The following is a 24711-nucleotide window of genomic DNA, read 5'->3' on the forward strand; positions in this document are numbered from 1 at the left end:
CATTATGTTTTGGTCATTAGTATATATAGATAGTAAACATCATAGCGAGAAAATTTATTCCATCAATGTATAGTACACTGTAATGACTTTCCATTGCAGGCATGTATGTTGTATCGACAAAAGCGACAGGCTTCAACATCGACATTGTGAACAATGATGCCACTCATGTCATCACAGGCATCAGAATCCTGCTCGGCAACCAGGACACTCAACGCGTGCCAGGTTACATTGAGGTATGCTTGTTTCCTACAGTTCTGCTCCTTTTATTACAATTAACTTGGAAGTTGGAATGATTTTGTGTCACTTAGTTGGTTAGTGATCTTGGTGAATTGATGTTGGCAAGAAAGAACCTGAAGCACTATGCTCAAAACTTTGTATCTTTGCGTTTTAGAAAGCATAAATAAATTTATATTCAAATTTGTAAACTAATAAACAATCTGTTCTGACTATTAACGCACTGTGCGACTGCAGGTGTTTGGACGCAGCATACAGACCAGCCTGGCTCGTAACCGATGGTTCGACTTGCCCCTCACTCGTGAAGAGAGCTTGCAGGCCGACAAGAAGCTGACTGTCACTTTCGGCCCATCCCAGGATCCTGAAGGTGTCACTATGGTGGACTCCATTAAAGTGTTAGTATTTATATCATCTGTTGAAGATACAGTAGTGTTTGAATCGGTAGAGTTTGGGTAGAGAAATCTGGCTCATAATGGTATATGGTTGCTAGTTATTCTGGTTGATCATATCTAGTCTAATTTCTCCCATAAACTCTACTAGACTTGAAATGTTCAACTTTTAAACCCTATACTTTCCAGACACTTTTTTATTGCAAGTTAAAAATATAAAGCCTGTATGCCAGTGATATGTGAAAAATTCGCTGATCCTAATTTAAGTACAGGGTGTCCCAAAACGAAAATATCATACTAAAACTTTTAAAAAAACTCCATAATTACTCGAATAGCTGCCATTATTATTTTCTTATGTTTCAATCAAAGAACACTAAATTCTGCAATAGGTTAGGATATTATGACCACTGTTCAAAAATGGAATGTTATAATCAGCTGATTTGAGCAACTAAAGTTAAAACAGCTGATTGTTGTGGCTCACAAACAATGCTATCACATAATGTCAGTGGATATATGTAGTTTAGGCCTCTTTTTTAAGCATATTATCTCCCTTAATTATGATCCGATTTTCTTATGTCAGATTCCATAATCTGGAATCTGACTCAAGCGATGTATACTTTCAAATTTACTAGCTGGAATTCACTTACAAGAAGGATATTATGAAAAATGTAAAATAAATGCGTAACAAACGTAATCAATTTAAAAAGTAATATTGCTTTAGTATGTTTTTATTGCTTCTGTATTTTGTGGTATAAAAGACTGAAACATGACATCAAATATTGCATTAAAAGAAATTCACAATTTAAAATTATCGGACAGTTGTACATTTATTTTACTGCTATAGTTTTTTTTTACAATAAGAAGAGCTCCTTCTATAAAATTACATAAAATAGTCTATAGATCACACCCTTCCTGTACTACATCCGCAGAAATTTTATAAATTGTTCATTATAGTTTATTATAAGAGTGAACTAGTTTAATTTAATACTGATAATACAAGTATAAAAGTTGAAATATTATACAATTCCCTACTAATCTTGTGGCAGGTATGCCAAGTCGAAGGACAGTTTTGGGTGGCCTGAAGAAACAGAGGAAGTGACCAGTAACACAGTGGTGCCAACCCCAGCTGCCACAGGCAACACGACTGAGACCGCAGACAGTGTAACCAACTTTCCTCCTCCCATCACATCACTGGATAAGTAAGTGACTTTCCTCTGCGTAAGTATCTGATCAATCCTTAATTTATCAGACTTTCTGTTAAGATGCAGATGAGGATTTGATATCTGGGTTGTCTGTATTGTAAAAATATATATTGGGATTAAATTAATAAACATGAAAAAGTAGTATTCACAGTTTTTAGGCTTTATTACATTCAGTTAAATCTTCCAATGCTGAATGAAGCATAGATTGTTATTTCAAAGTAGCTTTAAATTAATGAGCAAAACCAGAGACAAATAATGTGAGCTACAAATTTATTTATTAATGTGGTATGCATCGACAATATATCTTGTTATTTTTTATGCCACATAAAATGCTGAATATACCAGGGTTATCCAGAAAGTAGATTACATTTTGCTCTGTAGCCGCTAGGGGTGGGACTATCGTGGCCATTTTGATGTCAGGGTATTTCTCCGTTCATTGACTATCCAGCCGTGCTAGTGAGAGGTTACTGTTGCTCCTTGTTGTTTTGCAATAGCAGTTGAAAATGTGTGACGTAATTGAAAATCCCACCAGTTGTGAAGTGTGGTCGGTAATACAGTTTTTTGTTGTCTAAGCACAATAAACCAATTGAAATTTATTGGCAACTCTTTGAAGTTTATGGGAAAGATGTGATTACTGAAGGTGGGTGTGTCAGTGGTGCATTAGGTTTAAAAATGGCTGAACTAATATGCATGATGACGAACGAAGTGGACGGCCAAGCATTATGAGCGATGATATTGTCTCTAAAGTCGATGAGAAGATTAAAGAAGACCGCTGATTCACAATGACAGACCTCTCACTAAGTTTTACTTAAATTTCATGGTGTGTGGCTTGCGACGCAGCGTTTTGATGATGGCAATGTGACTGTGGGAGGGTGTGACTACCTGGTTGAAGTCTCAGGAGGCAGAATTTTTACGCTAGAATTTTAAAACTCAATGCTATGATAAGTGCCTAAATTTGTATGGTGACTATGTTTAAAAATGTATTTTAGTGTCACTTTCAAATGTAAATAATAAAATGCTTTTATTTTACTTTGTTTTTTGTTAATATAAAACCGTAATGTACTTTCTGGATAGCCCTTGTATATGAAGAAAAGTTATTTTGGTTTTGTAAAAGAGTTTGTTTTTCACGAAATATGACTGAATTCGTACAAATCAGTTAAATTTATGTTGTACAAGTATGATTTATTCAATCTTATTTTTATTTGTGGTTTGCATAGTTACATTCCTTTAAAAGATAAAAAATATGTCATATATATATATATATATATATTATATATATATATATATATATAATGGTTAACTATCCCTATCATATTATGATTTTGATTTTATATTTTTGGTTTATGAGCTTTGTGGTTTTTCTCCAACGAAGATATTGGTCTGTAATTGTTTAAATGTATGCTTAGTTATACTCTTTTTTTTACTTAAATAGCAATTTAGCAAACTCGGTACACTTACAGTACCTTTCTATTGGAATTGGATTTAAATTGATTTATGAGTATAAACCAACCATAGTCTGGCCTGGTGAACTACTGTAAATTGTTATTGCAGGATGGTTTGCGGTATTCTGGAGGTACTGGACAGCACTATCCTGTTGATGAGTAGTGACCAGGCCAACAAGGGTCATGTAGTACCTGTGTCAAACCTCACTTCTCTCATCTCCTACCTGCTCATTCTACCCACGGCTACATGCGTGCAGCGACAAGTCAAATCCGTGCTTGCTGCACTCCACCCCACCCGCCAGTCTTACCACAATTACAAGGTTAACACATAGATACTTGTGTTATTTGCAACCAAGAATATAACAAGCTCTGTCCGTGCACAGGCATAGTGATAATCTAATGTACCTGGAAGCTATAAAAAGGATTTGTAGTTAAAATCAATCTAACCAATCTCGTTAAAAACTCTCATGATGTGATTGTAGACACAAAAACAAACAAAAAAGTTCATATGAAACATATGACCTATCTCACTTCGTTTGGTGTCTGTCTATCCATATTTTGTGTGTTTTTTTTTAATCATATCTTTGAAGTCATTGGAGCAATTAACATGAAACTTGGCAGTTATGGCTAATAAAAGGCGACAGTACAACAAATTTAAATAGCTCATCACTTTCCATTTCAAAATGGTTGGCATTTTAAAATTTTCAAACTTTAACACCCAAAATGTTTTAATCATACGAAAAGATTGAATAACTATTTGTTTCAAATTTAATTACAAAACTAACGATACAAAATTTGTTTAGATCAGTTGAGATATTAAGTTTCATGTTATTTACTCCAATGACTTCTAAGATATGTAGTTTTTTAATAGTAAAAAAACACATATGGATTAAACGTAGTGAGATATGACAGATGTTCGTATGAAGTTTTTTTGCTTGTTTTTGTGTCTACTACCATATCCTGAAGTGGTGCCAACCTCTCGGGAAACACCCTGTATAGGCTTTTCCAGCTCTAATTATTCCATAATTTTATCAGCTTACAGAACTTGTAATAAATCGCCTTATGGTATTTAAATTTTATATATTTTCTGTATTAAGTTTATTTTTTACGTTTTGATAGTAAATATTGTTTTTTCAAGTCACCATAAAATGACACATTTTAACACTTGTACATTGTATAATGACTTATGTCAAATAAAGTTAGTGATTCTTGGTAACTATGCTCTTTTTAATTGTTGATGGTTTAGTGATTAAGCCTCTCTAACATTGTGTAATCTGGTGGATGATCTGTGCAGGACCAGGTGCTGCTGAACCACATCTCCAAGTCACTAGCAGGACTGAAGCAGGTGGAAGACGCTCGGGACCTGGACGCTGAGGCGTTCTACCGTCTGGTTCTGATGACTCGGGCCATCGCCACCACTCGGCCCCAGAACCTGACCAAGACCATCACTCATGATCCTAGCTCAGGTACCCTCACTTTTGTATAACAATAGAACTAATGATCTAAGGCTTTTCGTTAAATACGTCGTGTCTAAAATTTGTTGAAATTGTTGAGCAGTAACAAAAATGTAGTGCAATGATTTAAGATTTTATAAACTTTATATACACTATTGAAGGTATTGTACGGCTAATAGTCACACAATATTGAACAAGCCAAAGTCAATAGTCACCAGAAATGTTCTGAAGATTTGGGTTGAACTCAAAACGGCAACAATATCTCAACAACAGTAGATAAATTACAACCTACCTACAGAGAAAGAGATGTGACAACCCAGTTCAAAAAATTCAAGCAATCAACATTGTCAAATAGGAATAGGAATCTTGATTAAGGAATGTGGAAGTTGGTCAATATCCTTTGGAAAACACTACTGAAAATTATAAGTAGTGCCGTTTGCTGTGAAGTAGATACTCATCAATCTTCCTAAGCCCATGGTTATGTTTTTATTTTCATGGAGAGGGCACAACTTTGGCCTATAGTACCTCCTTCCTAATTGTACTCAGTACTGACACATACTAATTGGATTGCTGTGAGATTGCCTAATTAATTGCACAGGCTAGGAATGTAGCTACAAAACACACTGGTTGTCGTGACCAGATAGAAAACATTCTAGCCACAACACCCAGCTGATTGCATATCGGCTCAGAATGCACATTCATTTATGGTCAATGAATTTGGCATTTGCAGTTCATTATGGCTAGACTATTATATATTTCCATTATCTCTATTTGGTACTCATCGTTTGTTTAGCTTTTATAAGGTTTGCAATTTTCTTGATCAGAGGTGTAAATTTTCTCAGACTCTGAATCAAGTAGTACGAAGTACTTAAAATTTGAATCTTTGATACTGAGAGTATTCTCCAAAGCAGTAAATCTTTAAATCTAAATCGTCTTGTTGCAGACACACAAGTCAAGGGCTCAGAAAACTCAAAGGAACTTCTCTATCAGTTTGACAGACATACTGTGGAAACTACATGCGGTTCGCCCCTCCAACATTGCCCTGGCCTCAGTCTGCGTTCCAGGTAACTTTTTAACATATTACTTTTAAAGAGAATATGAATATTTTTGTTGTAACGTTACATATAAGTTATTTTAGTCTCTGGATTTAATTAGATTGGATTTTTTTCTCTAGTAACAATACAAGTAAAGTGTAGAAAAGACAAAAATTTAATAAAATCCGGATTTATAAAACAGGGGGTCTTTAGTTTGTTGTACAAGTTTTGTTATAACGGGAACTGTGTTTACATAAACAAAATATATCTCAGTAAAAATAAATATCTCAGCTAGTATAATACTCCAAGAACCATAAGCTCATTAATGAAGATAGAAGTTTATAAATATATGCTTGGAATTTAAAACTGGATAGTTCTCTGCTATTTATAAAATTAATGAATTAATATATACATTTTTTGCAAATTAAAGTAATGTAGTTATAACTACTTAAAGATAGAACAACACAGAATAATTTCTGTTGAAATGTAACTTCTTAGAATAAAATTATACTCCTGCATCAGAAGAATGTGTTCTATAGTTTAAAATTTTCTAGGTGTGTCTCATTCTAAAAATTGTCTTAGTAGGTTAATCTCAGCTAGAAATTGGGAGTTAAGGTAAAACAATCTGAAAAAAAACTATTTGATAGTTAATTGCATTACCATAAATAGCCTCTTTTAATCATAGAGGAAAAGTGAAAATCACACAAACATAAGTTAATATTAAAGTCTGATTAAATTTGGAAGAATCTTAGAGTAGGGTAATGAATGAATAAATGTTGTCAGGCCTGACCCACGTGGAGGCTGCTGCTCACTGTATCGTCGAGATCATCCATGCGTTCACTCTGGTAGATAGCAGCGACAGTACTGTCTCACTGGCTGTCAGGACTGTACCTGAGTCTGCTGCTGTGTCAGGACACCAGTGTCAGCTTCAGTGCCAAGCAGGCATTCATCCGAGTGTTGAGGCCGAGGCTGAAGCGGCGTAGAGTCTACATCCCCAGTCCTCCTCACTGCAGTACGCCAGGTACGTTTTCTTTAACAAGGTATTGACTTTGGTGATATATATAAGATGTGTTCACAAAGAAAGCAGTATGTTTTCAACCCAATATATCTTCACGTGAAAGAGCGTACCTTAAAATATGGTTAAACATTTATTCCATCAAACTCTCAGGTTCTTAGTGATGGAAAGCCACAGGTTTTATGCCGTATTCGTTTTAACCCTTTTGGGACCAACCGTGTGATTTATTGCCAGTCATAACTTAGCGATAAAGACCAGCCGTGTGATCCATTGCCTGCAGTCTTCTATAATTTTTTCGTAATATACATTAATGATTTACAAGTCACAACAATATTATTTTTGTATTCTATATGTACTGTATTCCTTTACTTGTTTATTTCATCTGAAAGGCACTCTCATATTCGTGCAAGTATGATTTCACCTTTGTTTTCTAAGTAGGATACGAGGTTTTTGCTTTAATCATGACAAAAACTTTGATTTAGCAAATATACGTAATTGGATTATGTATTCACAGATTTATTATTTGAGATATTAGAGCTTTAAAATTTGTTACATTTATATAAAATTACATGTATAATCAAATTATAGCTCTTCTCATGTGTAAAATATCTTAAAATTCAATGGTTTTCATGGTCAAACTTAACTTTTCAGACAGAAAACTAATTATATATATATATATATAATCCTTAAAGCGCGGAATAACAATAATACTTTATTAATATATAAATGTATTCCATTGAAATCAATACTTGTTTAAAATGTTTATTTCAATTGTATTGTTTTCTATGTTTGGTTTATGTTGTCATTGGTTTACAATAAAATTACGAATAAGGTATTGAACTTGTTTTAAAGTAATTTATTTGAAAGTACCATAATTTGTTGTAAAGGAGCTGTAGAATCGGAGAAAGCAGGCCCAGTATCCCAGCCATCCCAGGAATCCTCTGAGGCTGACCAGGCACACTTTGAGGTGGATGCCGTGGAGCCCATGGTCCTGCTCGCTCCAGATGCTGGTTTGTTCTCTACCATTGTCTGATTAGGAGACAAAGAGTGTCGAAACCAGACACTTTTATTGCGTCTATTGTATTTTTAAGTATGATCTCATAAAAGATTCAAATTCGTTATTCACTGTATCAAAAACACCCATTGAAAAATAATTGCAGACTGATTCAAGCTCCTAATTAGTTTCCATAGTAGACTTTTACTTCATGTTGTTTATTGGATAAATGTTTAGAAAACTGTGAAGAGTAGGTCTAAACCTTGAGATTATTTTAGTACACTGTAACTACTTGTATTGGCTCAGGTATGTGGCATGTGCTCAGTATTATTCAGTGTCATCATGGAATAAATTTACAAATATATATTTGCAATCCATAACCGTGCAAGAAGAAACTAAGAATTCAATACCAATGTGTTATTTTCACATTTAGAATTTCTTTCTTTTTTTTAAAATCACTATTGTAAAATCCTTTTAAATGTATAAGTGTGTTTTATTTTTAAATAATTACAGCATTATGGATATAATCTTGTAAAAAATATAATACACATACAAAATATTAATATTTTATATGTATTATATTATACATATAAAATATTATATTGGATATAATATTATCAAAAACAAAACAAAAGTCCGTGTTTTGATTTTGATGCAACATTCAAGTATAAAAGAAATTATAACAATTCTATTTAGTTTTCTTCATTTTTTATGGAGAACCATAGCTAAAACTTGTAAGATTCTATATACATTTTGAAGTAGACATTATAGAATCTTTGAGTTAATATAACTTTGTCAATATTTGCTCGTTCATATTATTTATGTTTAAAATGGGGTAAGTTTATTTATTGGCACAAACACACAAACCAATGCTGTATGACGAATCCAGCCTCAAAGAAAAAAAAAATTATGAAACAGGTAAAAATTGTGAAAATAGTTGTGGTACAAATAAAAGACATAATTTCAAAATGGTAATAGGCTTTTTCAAAACGTTTTACTACATATTATAATAATTTTTGCAAAATGATAACTATTAGATGTATTTACCTAATACACCACAACATTTTGTTTAATAAAACATTATTACACTATATTTGTTCAGAATTATGGATAATTTAATTTTGTATTTGAAGTAGATATGTACTCAAAAAAACATCCTAGGCCCAGGTGGGTTTGATGTAACCAAAACCAGGTGACCTTTAACCTATCAACAATACATTGCTATGTTCTTGTTTCTTATTTTATTCTAGGGTTTGTGCTTTTCCCTCTTTATCATGTAGCAGTGTCTATGCTTTTTTTAATATAGTCCACTCTCTTCAACGTTATACGTATTAGAGCAACTAAGCTTGGTACCTTGTACATATATCTAGTTAAAATATCTTTTTATATTACCCTCGGCTAATTAATAAGCGATATAACATTCTGAAATGTTTTTATACAAACCAAGTTATTTTAGAATTTAAAGTACAAAACCTCTTATTTTTTAATTTAAATTATATTATTTTTAGTATAATTTGTGTCAGCGCGCCAAAACAATACAATCCGCAATGGGTTAAAAAGTTGAGTTGCTGTCAATACAGGGTTCTCCCACAATAACCCGACAGAATTCTCAGGTGGTTTCTTCTCATCAAAATAATGAAAAAAGTTCTTATAAACATATCTCCGGAAACGCTTAGTTAGCGAGCTACAGCTAGTAATAGATTTCATATATATTGCATTTTCTGTCTTATTTGTTGTATATGTTGATTTAATTAAACAACATTTTTTTAAACTTTGTGTTTTTTTTTATTATTGGCCTAATTTACATTATTCTCTTCAGAATTACATAATCTATAAGTTTTTGATTATAAAGTTTGCGTGTTTATTACCCATTTAATGAAGTTAATGTACTTCAAATCTAAACAAAAAGCATGCTTTTCGAGACCGAAGTTTGCATATTTTGTCTGATATCTCAGAAAATGGTTGGTTTTACAGGACGTATTTTATTAAATTTTTCAGTTCATTTTACATAATATCCAATAAATTTAACAACTATCTTTACGCCATAAAAACGCTAGTTTCGCTTTAATTTCCATCCTTTTTTAGAAAATTTGGTGAAATCTTTCATTAGCCGTAGCTCGCTAACAAAGGTTACTCATAGGACACCCTGTATAACCACAGTTTGATCATTACACCATTTTGTATAAGGACTGAAACATTAAAATTGCCAAACATTTTATTTTCTCCTTAGTGCTGTGTCAGGTCATGTATCATCGTTGACAATTGTGTAAACTTGTCTAGGTAATTACATTAATAGTGACATATACTGTATCTAGGAGCAGCTAGCGGAGTGCCGATGAACATGGAGGTGCTACTGGGAGCCGGAGGGTTCCCCCCACTACTGGACATCCCCCCTGATGCAGACGACGAGACCATGGTGGAGCTGGCTATAGCCCTCAGCCTGCAAGACCATGAGGGTGCCGCCAACCTGCAGAGCATCACACACGGTCTGGCCAACCTGCACAATCTGGCTGGTCCTGCACTGCAGGTAATACTCTTTTACAGTCTTCACCTAGTGTTGGATGTAGAGCCATGACCTGAGTAGGTTCTAAATCCAGCATATTGTGTATCCACTCGCCTGTCAATAAAGTTGCTAATGTCATTAAAAACTCCTGAAAAGACTTACGTTGGTTGTAACAAACTAGTATAATTTGTTATTAAAAACATATATATAATACTCTATCTAGAATTATTAGCAATCAAAAATGTTTCCTCTGTAAAAAGCTATTCGTTTCAAAAACCATTAAAAAATAATACAAACGAACGGCAATGTGGAAGTATAGATAGATAATACTTACTGATATTGCCTGATATACCACAATACTTACTGATTTATTAAAGAATATTTCAGATGTTATAGCAGGACCTTTATCATCTGTAATTAATACAAGTTTTGAAACAGGAATTTTCCCAGACAGTTTAAAAATTTCTAAAATTGTGCCTATTTTTAAAAACAAGGGAAACTGCTCAGAAATTATTAACTATAGACCAGTTGCACTTCTGCCTGTTATTTCTAAAGTTTTTTGAGAAAGCTATTTGTAATAGGTTAATTGATTTTTTAGAAGCTAAGAGCATACTTTTTGTAAATCAGCATGGATTCATGAGGGGGAAATCCACTTTGTCAGCCATAATAAAATTTCTTAATGAAATAATGGAAGGAATGATAAATGGTGATTTTATTTGTGGTGTGTTTCTGGATTTGCAAAAAGCTTTTGACTGTGTAAATATAAATATTTTGCTTGATAAATTAGAAAACTACGGAATAAGAGGGACACCTCATGATTTACTGAAATCTTACTTGGTCTGTCGGAAACAGTTTGTCACCATAAAAAATGATCAGGGTGAAGTCACATCTAAAAGATCAGACATTAAGTGGGGTGTGCCTCAGGGTTCCGTTCTTGGTCCATTGCTATTTTTAATATATATTAATGACATTGGAAATGTAAGTAATCCTAACCAGACAATTTTATATGCAGATGACACATCTATACTATATAAACACAAAAATTTGGAGGATTTAGAAATCATAGCAAATATACAAATTAATAATATAGTGCAATACTTTAATGAAAACTTTTTAACAGTAAATGCAAATAAATCAACAGCTCTCAATTTTACTTCAAATAAAAAATCTTCCTTTGAAATTCAAATAGCAGTTGACAATTTAGTAATACCAAAGTTTGATTCTACAAAATTTCTCGGATTGATTATCGACAAAAATTTAAATTGGAATGACCATATAACTACTCTTTGTTTAAAGTTATCTAAAGCAATATTTATGATGAGAAAACTGTCTGAATTTTGCAACGAAAAAGCTCTTAAAATGGTATATTATGCATTTTTTTACTCTCAGTTAGTTTATGGTATTGAAATATGGGGAAATACATTTAAGAAGAACATTAATAAAATTTTATTAATACAAAAAAAAGCAGTACGTTATATTTCTGGTATTGGCTATAAGGATTCATGTAAACAAAAATTTCAAGAACTTCATATTATGACAGTCCCTTGTTTAATTGTGTATAAACTTTTGCTTTATATGGCTACGTCAAACAAGCTAACATATAAAAACATTCACCAATATAACACAAGGGGTGCAAACAATATTGTAACCAAAAAACTGATTTCCAAACAATATTCATTAGCAACATTATCTCTTGGACCAAAATTATGGAACACACTGCCAAATGGGTTAAGATCACTGCCATTTAGTACTTTCAAAAGACAAATTGGATTTTTCCTTTTGGAACACCCACTTTATGAAGTGGATGAGTTTTTTGGGATTAGTTATAAATTAGATAATTGTTGTTGATTTTGGGAAATTCTTTTATCTGTATTGTAATTAGTTTTTAAATAATTAATTGATTTGTTTTAATTGATATATTTATTTAATATATCACTTCTTTTAAAGATCTGGACGAACTGGAGGATTACATTGCTTTTAAAACTGAAATGTACAATATTGTGTTTTTCAATGTGACAATGTATGTAATCTTTACCGGTAATAAATGAGTATCATTGAGTATCATTGAGTATCATAATAATAATTTGCACTAATAAGAAACCAACAATGTAATGGTGAAAAGAAGGTTGTTAAATGTCTTCTGGTATGTTAAGATTTGTAAAATACCCATCGTAGTAATGTAACTACGTTGTTTGTTACTGTGTAATAGAGAAGGCAGAGAGGAAAGAGTGCTGTGGAGAAGAGTTTTTATGTTTAACGTGTTACACAATTAAGACAAAGAGTGTCAAAACCAGACACTTTTATTGTGTCTATTGTATTTTTAATTATGATATCATAAAAGATTCAAATTTCGTTATTCACTGTAACAATTAATTAAATTATATTCAGGTTACGTAGATGTGATCATTAAAAAATCCTCATTTGTATCGTTCAATTACTAAAAGTTACAAATGATAGAATTTACAGGTGTTGGCTACCCAGAGTTTGGGGCAAGTACAGAACCCTGCAGGAGGCAGTCAGGAGGCCGGTCACTTCTCAGACACGACGGCCAGTGCCGGAGCCAGTGATGATGAGGGTTCCACAGCCGCTACTGACGGCAGCACGCTGCGCACTTCCCCGGACGGCCGAACAGGTACAAAAATAACCTAAATACTTTACTTGAAGTTGTGACCATCTAATTTTGTCTGTAGTACACTTTTCATCCATATTCGGTCAGAAACAAAATAAAAGACATTAACCATCCATTAACTCTCTCCTGGACTAAAGTTTCGCACCACCCCGAGAATTAACAATTACAATTGTGCAGGACCTGTTATCACGGCTAATACACTAACCAAAGAGTGTCCTCTAAAGAAACTAAAACTTCTGATAAAGTTCTCCCTTATCATATTTTTTATTTGTTATATAATCTGCTGTCCAAATTCCAAATAAATGTAATTCTTGCAGTTTTTTCATCTTAACTCATTTTTTATTCTTGTGCACAAGCTTCAATTGTAGGGAGCTATTAGTGTTTGAAATCAATAAGCTCTTCAGTATGTAGACTTAAATTGATGTTCATTATCGTTTGACTTCTGCTAAGGAAAATGTTTGAATCAACAGGGACACTTGCTAAGAGAGTAGGATATTTTGAGTACGTCATTCAACGGTTAGGAGAGCTATAAGGTGATTTCTAGAAACAGTAACATGACATCAGAAGGCCAGTTGAGGGCAGATCAAGAATCATAGACCAGTAATCAGCTGCAGGGTACATAACGAATCATACAGTACGTAGATGTTTTTAGAGAAGATGATTAGAGCAGCATAAGACCTACCGCAGGTCTTCTCCTCACCACTCGTCTTTAAATGGCCAGACATAGATTTGCTCAATTAAAAATGTCAACTGGAATGAAATGATTTTGAAGAAGGTTCTCAGACGAGACCAGAATTTGTTTAGCTTCTCTAGATAGATGTCAGCGCATCTGGAGAAGGCAGAGTAAAAGATAATGTTTTATTTCCTCATCTTCCCACCTTTGGGAGGTTGTTATAGACACAATGGAAGGGCCACCAAAGTGTCTGAACTCCTATAGAACACATATGAGACATTTTTTTTTTTAATTAAGAGCCAGAAAACAGCGTTCCATCAACTTTGCTGCCTTACAAAACACAGTTATTGATGAGTGGAAGGCATTAGCACAAGAAGATATTCAATATCTTATTACTGTAATGAGACGATGACTCCAAGTGGTAATAAGAACAAAATTTGTAAACATGAGATGCGTATAAAAACAATGAATTATTAAACCAGATCATCAAAATAATTTGTAGTCCTACTAAAACAAGATTTATCTTATTTACCATATATGATGCTGTATAATGTTTTTCAAATATTTGGAATAAAATGGATTTTGTAAATTTATAATTGTATGATTTTTCCTCACTACAAAATTAAAGAGAAATATTCATATTAACATTACTTAATAAATCTGTAATACACTTTTTATACAAAAACAATATTGGCGCCAAACTTTTGTCCAGAAGTGTATATTATCTCTAATCACATCTAATATTAACAAGCAGAAGTACTGACTGCTCTACACCCAACGTTTCTTCATTCTCTTCAGACCGTTTAAATATTTTCTGCCAGTGATTTACATTCATTTTGGGTGGATAACCTACAAATTATGAGAAAGATCAATACATCACTACACAAGATCATTTTTACAAAAATTACTTGTCAGCTTATATATTTTTTTGGTTGATCCTCTTTGTTCTCCTATCATTTTAATTAATGCCTTCGAGGCGAGTTAACAAATAGTTACAGTTTCACCAGTTCAGTCTAGATTTCCTAATTGTTCTAAATAAAGAGGAATTGGTTTTTACCAAAGACATACAAACAAACATCTGCGGTTACAGGGTGGTAGCGAGAGCGGAGGCAGTGGAGTGGGACAGCATCCACTGGAGAACACAACTACAGCATGTCTGGCCGTAGTTCAGCCTATGGGGATAACATCCAGGAGAACTTGGTGGGAGCTCGGAGTGAGACAAGCTCCCTGGGGGCCCCCGCCGGCTTCCAGGTACTTTCCTAGTTTTGGCCATCAAGTTTGCTGGCTGTGTTCATGTAGATCGCTGTGGTAATCTCTAAGTAAACTGAAACAGATTGTTCGTTTCCAACTGTTACCTTGAAAATTGTTATTTTTTTTCTCAGCACTTTATGAACCATCATTATAAGAAAATTTAATTATTATTTAGAAAAGATCACCAGGATAGAAAAGATTTCATAGCATCTTGTAATTGTACGAGGTGTGTTCAAAAAGTATCGCGAATTTTGAATTTTCGCGGGTTACGTATATTTGAATTTCGATTTTTTTTGTGGCGTTATGTTGGTACATATGTCTCTTCCTTCTATTGACGATTCGCCCATTTTGAATGTTCAGTTAATTATTGACAGCTGCTTTGCTTGCACGTGTTTTGGTATGTCTTCGATTTTTTACCTATTCAAAAAAATAGAACAAAGGACCTGTATCAAATTTTGTGTGAAAAACTAAATTAAGTGCGCGGATGCATTCTGAATGTTGACTGTAGCATACGGAGAAGCTACTTTGGACAAAAGCAATGTTTATCGGTGGTACAAAATGTTTTCAGAAGGCCGAGAAGATGTGAACGACGAAGAGTGTGCCTGACACCCGAGCACTTCAACAACAGACGAAAAAATTGATGAAGTGAAGAAAATGGTATTGGCCAAATCGTCGAATCACCGTTAGAGAAATTGCCGAGGACCTAGGCATATTGATTGGCTCGTGCCATTTGATTTTAATCGATAATTTGGGCATGAGACGTGTCGCCGCAAAATTCATACCAAAATTGCTCAATTTCGATCAAAAACGGCATCGCATGAACATTGCTAATGAGATGTTGGAATCTGTCCGCGACGACACAAATTTGCTCCAGTGGGTCATAACTGGTGACGAATCGTGGGTTTATGGTTATGACGTGGAAACCAAAGCTCAATCATCTCAATGGAAGCTGCCGCACGAACCAAGACCGAAGAAAGCACGCCAAGTTCGGTCGAATGTGAAAGTTTTGCTTACAGTTTTCTTCGATTGCAGGGGCGTGGTGCATCATGAGTTCTTGCCACAAGGTAGAACGGTGAATAAGGAATATTACCTGCAAGTTATGCGCAATTTGCGCGAAGCAATCTGCCAGAAAATGTCCAAATTTTGTGGAAAAACAAAAATTGGCTTTTGCACCACGATAACACCCCTGCTCACACATCGCTGCTTGTACGCGACTTCTTTGCCAAAAACATCACACTAATGGTACCGCAGCCACCGTATTCCCCAGATCTGGCCCTCTGTGACTTTTTCTTGTTCCCGAAACTGAAGAGGCCCATGAAAGGACGATGCTACGCCACGATTGACAAGATAGAGACGGCATCGAAGGAGGAGCTGTACAAGATACAAAAAAATGATTTTTTGAAGTGCTTCGAAGATTGGAAAAAATGTTGGCACAAGTGTATAATATACCAGGGGGATTACTTTGAAGGGGACAAAATAGATATTCACAAATAAATAAATAATTTTTGAAAATACACAAATTTCGCGATACTTTTGAAAACACCTAAAATTTTTTAATTGAAGAATGCCACTAGGAAGTTGTAAAGGTATTTTACAGTAGTTTAACCCTGTAAGAATGTCATTTAAAGATTACCCATACAGTATTTATTGTCTGTTATTTTAAAATTTTAATATTTTTTCTGAAATGTAACTTTTGTTCTTTACATTACAAAGCAAATATTTTCAAAACGGCTTATACATCATTTTTATAACATACTGTATTATGTATGTTTGTAAATATTAATTTGTTAAATATATAATTAAAATATTAATTTATTAATTTTTATTTCACCCAAAAGTAATAAACTAAAATTGCATGAATACAGATAATAAAAAACACTAGAATACCATTAGGTCCATGTTTTTAGTCATTTGCTAGGTGTTACAAAGTTTTTTGTTCATTTTCCCCTGGGTTCATTTAGCTTTAGACCTACTTTGGATACATTTCGGGCTTGTTAGGCTATATTTATTAAATATTGAGAAGGGAGATTTTATAAAAAATTCAAAGTTTATGCAGTCGATAATGATAAGTAAGCATACCTAAAAAAAATGTTTTAGTAATATTATTTTTTCCATTGGAGCTATAGCTGCAGTTGTATCTTACAAGTTGCACAACTTCAAAAAGAGTGTCTCTTTGTTTTTTGTCAGACAATTTTTTCTTTTAACTCTATTGTGAACTGATTTAGTTATAGACTGATAATTTTGTTAAACGTGTTCATAAAGATTTAAAAGCTAATTAATTAGTAAGACTGTACCAGTATATTGTACATTTGTTCACTTGGCAAGTGCTGTAGTGAAATTTAACTAGATAGTTTTTTATTCGTGTGCACTAGTATTGTTGTGCACTTTTCAAAGTATACAATTTAGAACTATTTGTGGTTTACAGAACCAGGAGCCTGACGGTGTTGAGGCAGAAGCTGAGGTGGACAACGAGGGAGGTACCAAACTCCACGACCTCAGACTCAGCATTTTGGAGAAGCTGATACAATTTGTACCTCGACTCAGTGAGGTCGGGGGAGTACGAGCAATACCATTCATGCAGGTCAGTTATCTTAGTTGTCACACATGTGATATTCGTGTTGTACGTGTACTAAAGAAGGAACAACTTAATTACAGCCTTAGGTTTGTTAAATTTTTTTTTCATTAGAAGTAAAAGTATCAAATTTAAATCCTTTTTTACGCATTCAGAAACAAAAAGCGCATACTAAATAAAAATAATTTACATGCTATTTTAACAATATTATTTCCAGTTCGATATAAAAGTACAGATACCTCAATTGACATCAAGTACATTACCTAGACATCGATAACAATTAGTCCCATATAGCTTGCTAAAATGGTTTTGTGTTTACAACAAAAACAAAATGGAAACAAGACAAAAAGCCCACGCCAGCCACCAAGACTAACTTTTAGACACGTAAATAAATTTGAAATCAGAATTAGCTGACTCAATTCAAACCCATAAAAGTGCTGACTTTCAGTCTGTTTATCTATTTGTGATATAACTAATAATTATGTCTGATGTCAGTTTTACTTGTATCAAAATAGAAAAAACGTGATCTCGGAACAAAATTATTGTTTCATATTTTTTAACCTTTTGATGCGATCTTATTTTGACCTCTACCTTAATTAGCATGGCTGACAATCACTTTCTTTTACAAAATTCCTCAATCGCCTTCAAGACAAACCAAAATGTGTGTGTGTATTCAGTGCAAAATGGCTCTTGGTTAAGCTAATATTTATGACATCACAATGTGAATTCTGAAAAGTGTCCATAAAAATTTATTAAGAATTTTAATTATACATTTGCTCAGTTAGAACTGGTAAAATTATAGTAAGAAAGAGTTAAAATTTAACATTCTGTCATAGGTGTGGTTCTGATGCTGACGTCAGACCTGGACGGTAATGAGGAACGAGACCGAGCCTGTCTGGAGAACCTGCTGACCGCTGTGATCGGTGAACTGTCCATGCGGCAGCCTGACATCTCTGATGTGTGCAAACGAACACCGCAGCGTGAAGTGCATCTGGTCATCATGAGGCTCATCAGTGAGTTATTTCTAAACTCGTAGAGTAATTGTAGTGTTGTTGCATCAACCTGTTATCTCTGGCATTTGCAGGCAAACAGTGCAGGAAGAAATAATCCTGATCATCATGGGATTCATCGGAGAGTAATTTGTGTTAGTGAAATAACTCAAGCTCCATGATCTAACCCAAATCAGAATTTCTGATTATAAAATGTTTGTTCAAGAAGCCATTGATTTATCCACTCTAATCACAGTGCTTATTTTAATTATTAAAAGGTACTTCTTTTATAGTATTGAATATTAAATTTGCTACTTATACCTTTTGGTACTTTTGAGTGCCAAAACTGTCCAGAAAGTATCAGACGTTTTGGCCTATTGCAGCGGTAGACCAAGTTAGATCCACCATCTTGGTGTCAAATGTTTCTATATGCATTACACATACATCTGCGGCAATGTACTCCTACTTTGCTCTCCATGTCATATTAAAATGTGTACTGCAATAGATAATACCGAACTTGTAAGAGTGTTCGTTGATCAGATTTTTGTTAGCTAAAATCACAAACCCAGTTGAAATTTATTGCCAACTGTGTGTTATTTTCAGATAAAGAATAATAAGTGAAAATAAAGTAAGGTATGATCTACTAATTTTTAAAAATAGCATAATGGCCATACTAATGTTCAGGATGATGGCCACTGTGGTAGCCCTAGCCTTGAGACTGGTTTGTGAAACTTCGTTACAATTACAGAACTTTCAGAACGTTTTCCTCAAATTTAATGGATTTTGATTGCATAAAATGGCAAGGAAAAAACATGGTCTGCCTAGTAGGTTCCCCTAACAGAATACCACAAAAAAACTGTGACTGACTGCAGCATTGACCTTCCTTGAAAATTAAACCAAAAATGGTAACAAAGTTATTGATTGTAACTGTGGTTAACCCTCCAACTGATGACCGACGGCACAGACGTTCATCAATATCATTTGTGAACTGATAAAGACAGCACAGCCATTGTTATTATTACGTGAAAACCGTTTAAGTTTTAAAGACATAACTTGCACCAGTCGAATCCCTCTACTCATAAATACCAATTCATTTTTATATAGTTTATATTCATAATATTACCCATTGTCAGCTGATATCGATCCACATGCCACACAGCAAACAGCTGACGGACTATGCAGTTGGTGATACGTTGCACGACTTTGATGATCTTTGTTGCTACCGTTGCTAGTTATTAATGTTGGCTAGTTGGTTACACTTGATTGTTATGCCTGTGAAATGGGCGATCCTTGTTCAAAATTATATATGTGAACTATTGGATGATAAAAGTAATAATAGCATAAAATTGGAAAATAAAAATCTGATAATAAAAGTGGCATATCAGCAATTCAGCATATCAGCATGATGAAATTTCTTTGTCATATTTGTTGTCAGGTAGTCTGTATGATTATAAACCAGTGGAATGTGAGTTGGGTTGTGAAAATTGATAGTGGCAGTGAAAACAATTCATCATTATCTGATGTTCCTCTTGCCCAAAGAATTCATCAAACACCAATATGGATGCATATTGCCAAAAAGTAGTACATAACACTTATTAACTAGCATTTAGCACATATTTTTTTTAAAATACCCAAAAAATCTGCTGCGCAAAGACAAAAACCAGTGTATCATTCTGAGAGTTTCTTATTATAAGTCGGAGGATTAAGTGGCTGAAGCATATCAGTTGTGAAACAAAATGATAAAATGGGGACACACACATTCTCTTATACAGGTGTAAACCAGTAGATTTGTAATCCCTACCCAGGTGTGTGGCTGGAAAGTGCTGTAACCTCTCAGCCTAAGAAGGAATTCAATTGATATTTCACTATTTGCAGCATATATCGTAATAAATATTGTTTTCCGTTGTTTTATTATCCGAGTGTCAGTGTCATAGTGGCTGTAGAATATTTTTAATAATGGTGTATTAGGGTGGGTTAAACATTCAAAATATGGAAATAAGCATACATTTTGACGATATTTGAGACCTACTTGATGGTGAATCTGTGAGCACTGGTGAGCTCTGTAACATATTAGTTGGCGACATAAGTATTGGCCTGCTGAGCTCTAAGGCTTAAGTAAGTAAACTTAGGATTGGTATTCAGCATGGTGTGATTTGGAAACACTGGTTTTTTATTTTAAATCCTGTAATAGATTAAATATCCAATAGTATCATGGAATGAAATGAAAAATGAATTGTCAGAGGTGACATTAAGACTACAAATTTTCTATGTTCTCCATAGGTGTGATGATGTCAAGATCCAAGTCCAGCAGCAAGACCAACACAGACAACTGCAGCTTCATCTCTCAGGTGACAGCAACCAATGTTACAACAGGCTGGAGTCATAGACTACTGTCTACAGCTGCTTAAGCAGTTCCTCTCCTACTGGAAGGGGTAAGTCTGACTGATATACTTGGAACAAGTATGAAGTATGAATGTTGAGTTTTAGCTCCAGTTCACCGTCCGCTTAGTGCAGCATCTGAAATCTGACCTGACACTGTCGCAGACATAGCTCTTGGAATCTGGTGTCATGTTCGTCTGAAGAGACCCAAAAAAAGTCTCCAATGAAGAAGATAAAAATGAAACTTTTTACATCGTTTCAACATCAGAGACACAAAGTATAGTGTAATCTAGGTGAAGATGAACTAAGAGGAAAGGTGAACTGGAGCTTAACTCAACATTCACAGAATCAACTCTTCCCACCATAGCTACATTATGTGTAGAAAAATAAACCATCTGTAATTCTGTTATCCTTCCAAATCATTCATCATCAATAATTAGCTGTTAACAACGAAAAGTTTTGTGCCAATCCTAGTTTGATCCCTTATTTTCAAATATTTTAGATAACTCATATAAGAGGCTGATGATTGTGGCTAATGTGTATATTCAGAAAGTTCAACTATTGATTTTGTTATGACAAGTATATGATCAGAGAGTAAAGTCGGCAAAGGGGAATTCTTGTTCCATTATAGGGCTCTAAATGTTAGTTGTTAGTCAAAAGACTTGCTCATTAGTAAAACATGCTATATTCTCTTTAACATAACTTCTTATATTGCTTACTTTATTTTTACAGGCTTTCTGACAGAACGGTGTTTTTCTATCTATGAGATATTTATTTCATACAAAATAAGATGAAAGTGTCATAACGGTTCCTGTAAAATTATCCTGGAAAAAACAGACTGTGAAAATGGAAGTAAAGTATTTTTTCACCAAGTATATGAAAAGCAGCTGGGGTTTACTTTCTGATGATTGTTCCCTGTTTTCAGGTCCGGTGGGGAGGAAGCAGGTAGCAGTGTCGGCGGGGTCCTGCTCAAACCCCATCTGAATTCCTCCCCCCCGACATGTCCCCTTTTCTTCCTGAAGCAGTACGTCAAGGGACACAGCAATGATGTGTTCAAGGACTACCCACACCTGCTTACAGAGATGGCTCTGAGACTGCCCTACCAGGTCCAGAGGTACTCCTGTGCACCGATCACCTTTGAACAGGTCAGTCCACGGCTGTGAGGAAGTTTTCATCTATAATTTGAATTTTGTAATAAAAACAAACATACATTATTATAACTTATACTGTGGTCTGTGGATGGAACTGTGTAAGGTGAATACTCTGTTGCAGGCTTGGTTCTTCTTCCTGTGTGAGTATATGATGACACAACAAGCCCCCTTCATTAGGCGACATGTGCGCAAGCTGCTCTCTCTTCATCTGTGGCACCAAGGAGAAGTATCGGCAGCTGCGGACTTGCACTCTCTCAACTCTCACAATCAAAGTAAGCACTTGTGGTTTGTCAATTATGTCTTCTACAGAGGCTAGTAATGGGTCAAATCAACAGTTTTGAATCGCAAACTAATTCCAAAATCTTTTACAAAGTGATTCTCAATTCTTGGAATTTTGAATTATAATAGTTATTTTTAAGCCTGGCTTTGATTTAAGTAAAATCACTGTGCGACACTGGTACTTTCTGCCATTCTCTTAAACCTCTAGTGATAGTCTGTTAGACCATCCAAAAATATTATCTCTATTTTTAAAGGGATTTAGCTTAGGCATTATATTGAGTATAAATGACTAGTAAAATGTAAAAAATTAAAATTGAAAATTTATATTTTGTGTTGGTTTTGCTGGTTGTAGAAAAAAAGACTTAAAAATCAACACGTAATGGAACGTATTAACATAATAAATAAAACAACGTTTTTTTTTTTAATTTATTTGTGAGTTATCACAGCTATTGCCAATTAAAATGCACTGTTACATCAAATTTGTTACTTGTATTCTAACACTTGTAATTTTTTACAGTTTTGATGTGCTTATATTTATTTTTTTGAAAATTCTTTAAATTTCATAAAGTCAGAGTACCACAAATTTCACAGAAGAGTATGAATAAAGCAGCTTTTTAAAGAATACATATTGATTGTCTCTGAAACGAATTCAGTGAACATTTTTTAATGAAAACTATGTCTAACATAGCCTACAATTGCTGTATATAAAAGTAGACAGATTAGTAGTAGTACACAATGTTTAAGTTGTAAGTAATTAAAAGTAAACCTCGAAATAATGACAATAGAATTTTCAATAAAAAAAACTTTCAGATTGGATATAACAACACTGTAGTTATAAAGTCATAATTATTTCAATGGTGTTTAGTAATTCCATAAAACACACATTAGGTCTACTCTTGTAAGAATTAACTTTTGTTGCCTTTATAAGATGTATATATATCAAATATTCACTAGGTAAGTTGAGCAATTTTGTGGTAAAATCTCGATCTGTTGTCAAACAAAAAGATGTGGTTAAATGTATTTGAAAGGAGTCATGGAAGGTTGTGTTACTGCAGGCAGCAGTACAAGCGTGCTGTGACAACGGAGGCTTCTCGGCCGGCGAAGGGTAACAACCCCCTTCAGCCCTCTCCTTGTCCTACGACGCTCTGGTGGAGCTGATTAGAACATCTCAAGGCTTTGTGTGGAGGTGGCTCATACTCGGACCATCAACTGGCAGATGTTCTGTCTCACGCATGAGACAATCCTCTCATTTCCTTCTGCAGGTTAAGCGTATTGTGATCCCTGTCTCACGCCACACTGACACACAAAACCGCTTGTGTGTGATTTCGGAATTGAAGTTCGTAATTGTTAATTTCTTAGAAGTAAGGATAACAATTTATATTTTCAGAGAAGTTACTATAAGAAAATTACTTTAAGCAAGCTTCAAATGGACTGAGATCACGTTAGAACAAGCCGAACTTTCAGTAGAATGGCCCTTATAAATGTAAGATTTTGTGGACTCTCAGTAAAAAGTGCAGATCCACCTGTCTTGTAAATAATGTACCACTTCTTAGAAAATGAATCTAATCACTTTTTTCCTATGTAATGGTTAAAGTTTCAAGTAGATACTAATAGAAGGATAGTAATATAAGATTAAAAAAAAATTCAACTAATTAATGGACCACAAGCCACATAATATTAATATCTAACAAATTGCTAAAGTCATAGTTTTTTTGGTTGATACTATTAAATGTTCATTAAGGCCTATAAGGATACAAGTGTTTTGCATCTCTGTTCTTACATTGCGAAAATGTAGGCCTATCTCTCTTTAGCTTTATTTTTATGGTTTTCAAATTAACTTCTCTCTTGAATTCCAATGTAATTGATAACTTGTATTGTGTATAACTGTGTAATGGCTAGGCATAACATCAGGCTGCCCAGACAGATTTCATACGCAATTTTGTTTTAAAATGCATGTTTATTTCAGAATATTTCTTTAAAATTATTGTAAGATGGGTTTAGAGAACGTATTTGTGTATCAAACATGTGCTTACATTAATGTACCACATTAGATATTTTCAGAAGTCTACTATAAGAAGAATTCTTTAATCAAGCTTCAAATGGACTGAGGATCACGTTCAGAACCAAGCCGAACTTTCAGCGTAGATGCCCTTAATTAAAAATTTGGGGGGGGGTAAAAAAAAAGGAATTTGTAAGACTCTCAATCTAAAAATGCAATCCACCTGGGTCTTGGTAAATAATAGATACCACTTCTTTAGAAAATAGACTCTAAATCACTGTTTCCTATTAATGGTTAACAGTTTCCAAGTAGATACTAATATTGAAGGATAGTTAATAGTAGATAAAAAAAATATTTCAACTATTACATGACCACATCTATAATGATGTAACTATCTACCAAATTGTCATAAAGTCAATGTTATTGTCGTGGTTATGGATAATATTAATTGTTTGTCATTATGGGCTCTATACTGATACAAGTAGTTTTGCAGTTACTGTTCTTACAATGCGAAATGTAGCC

At 34.0% G+C, this 24711-nt stretch overlaps 1 pseudogene; it reads left to right on the top strand.

The window, feature by feature from the left end:
- Positions 1 to 23348, top strand: part of LOC124371714 — an 85647-nt pseudogene extending 62299 nt beyond the window's left edge.
- Positions 23349 to 24711: the final 1363 nt, after the last annotated feature.

This window comes from Homalodisca vitripennis, unplaced genomic scaffold (assembly GCF_021130785.1).
Source record: "Homalodisca vitripennis isolate AUS2020 unplaced genomic scaffold, UT_GWSS_2.1 ScUCBcl_1894;HRSCAF=6086, whole genome shotgun sequence".
NCBI classification, from domain to species: domain Eukaryota; kingdom Metazoa; phylum Arthropoda; class Insecta; order Hemiptera; family Cicadellidae; genus Homalodisca; species Homalodisca vitripennis.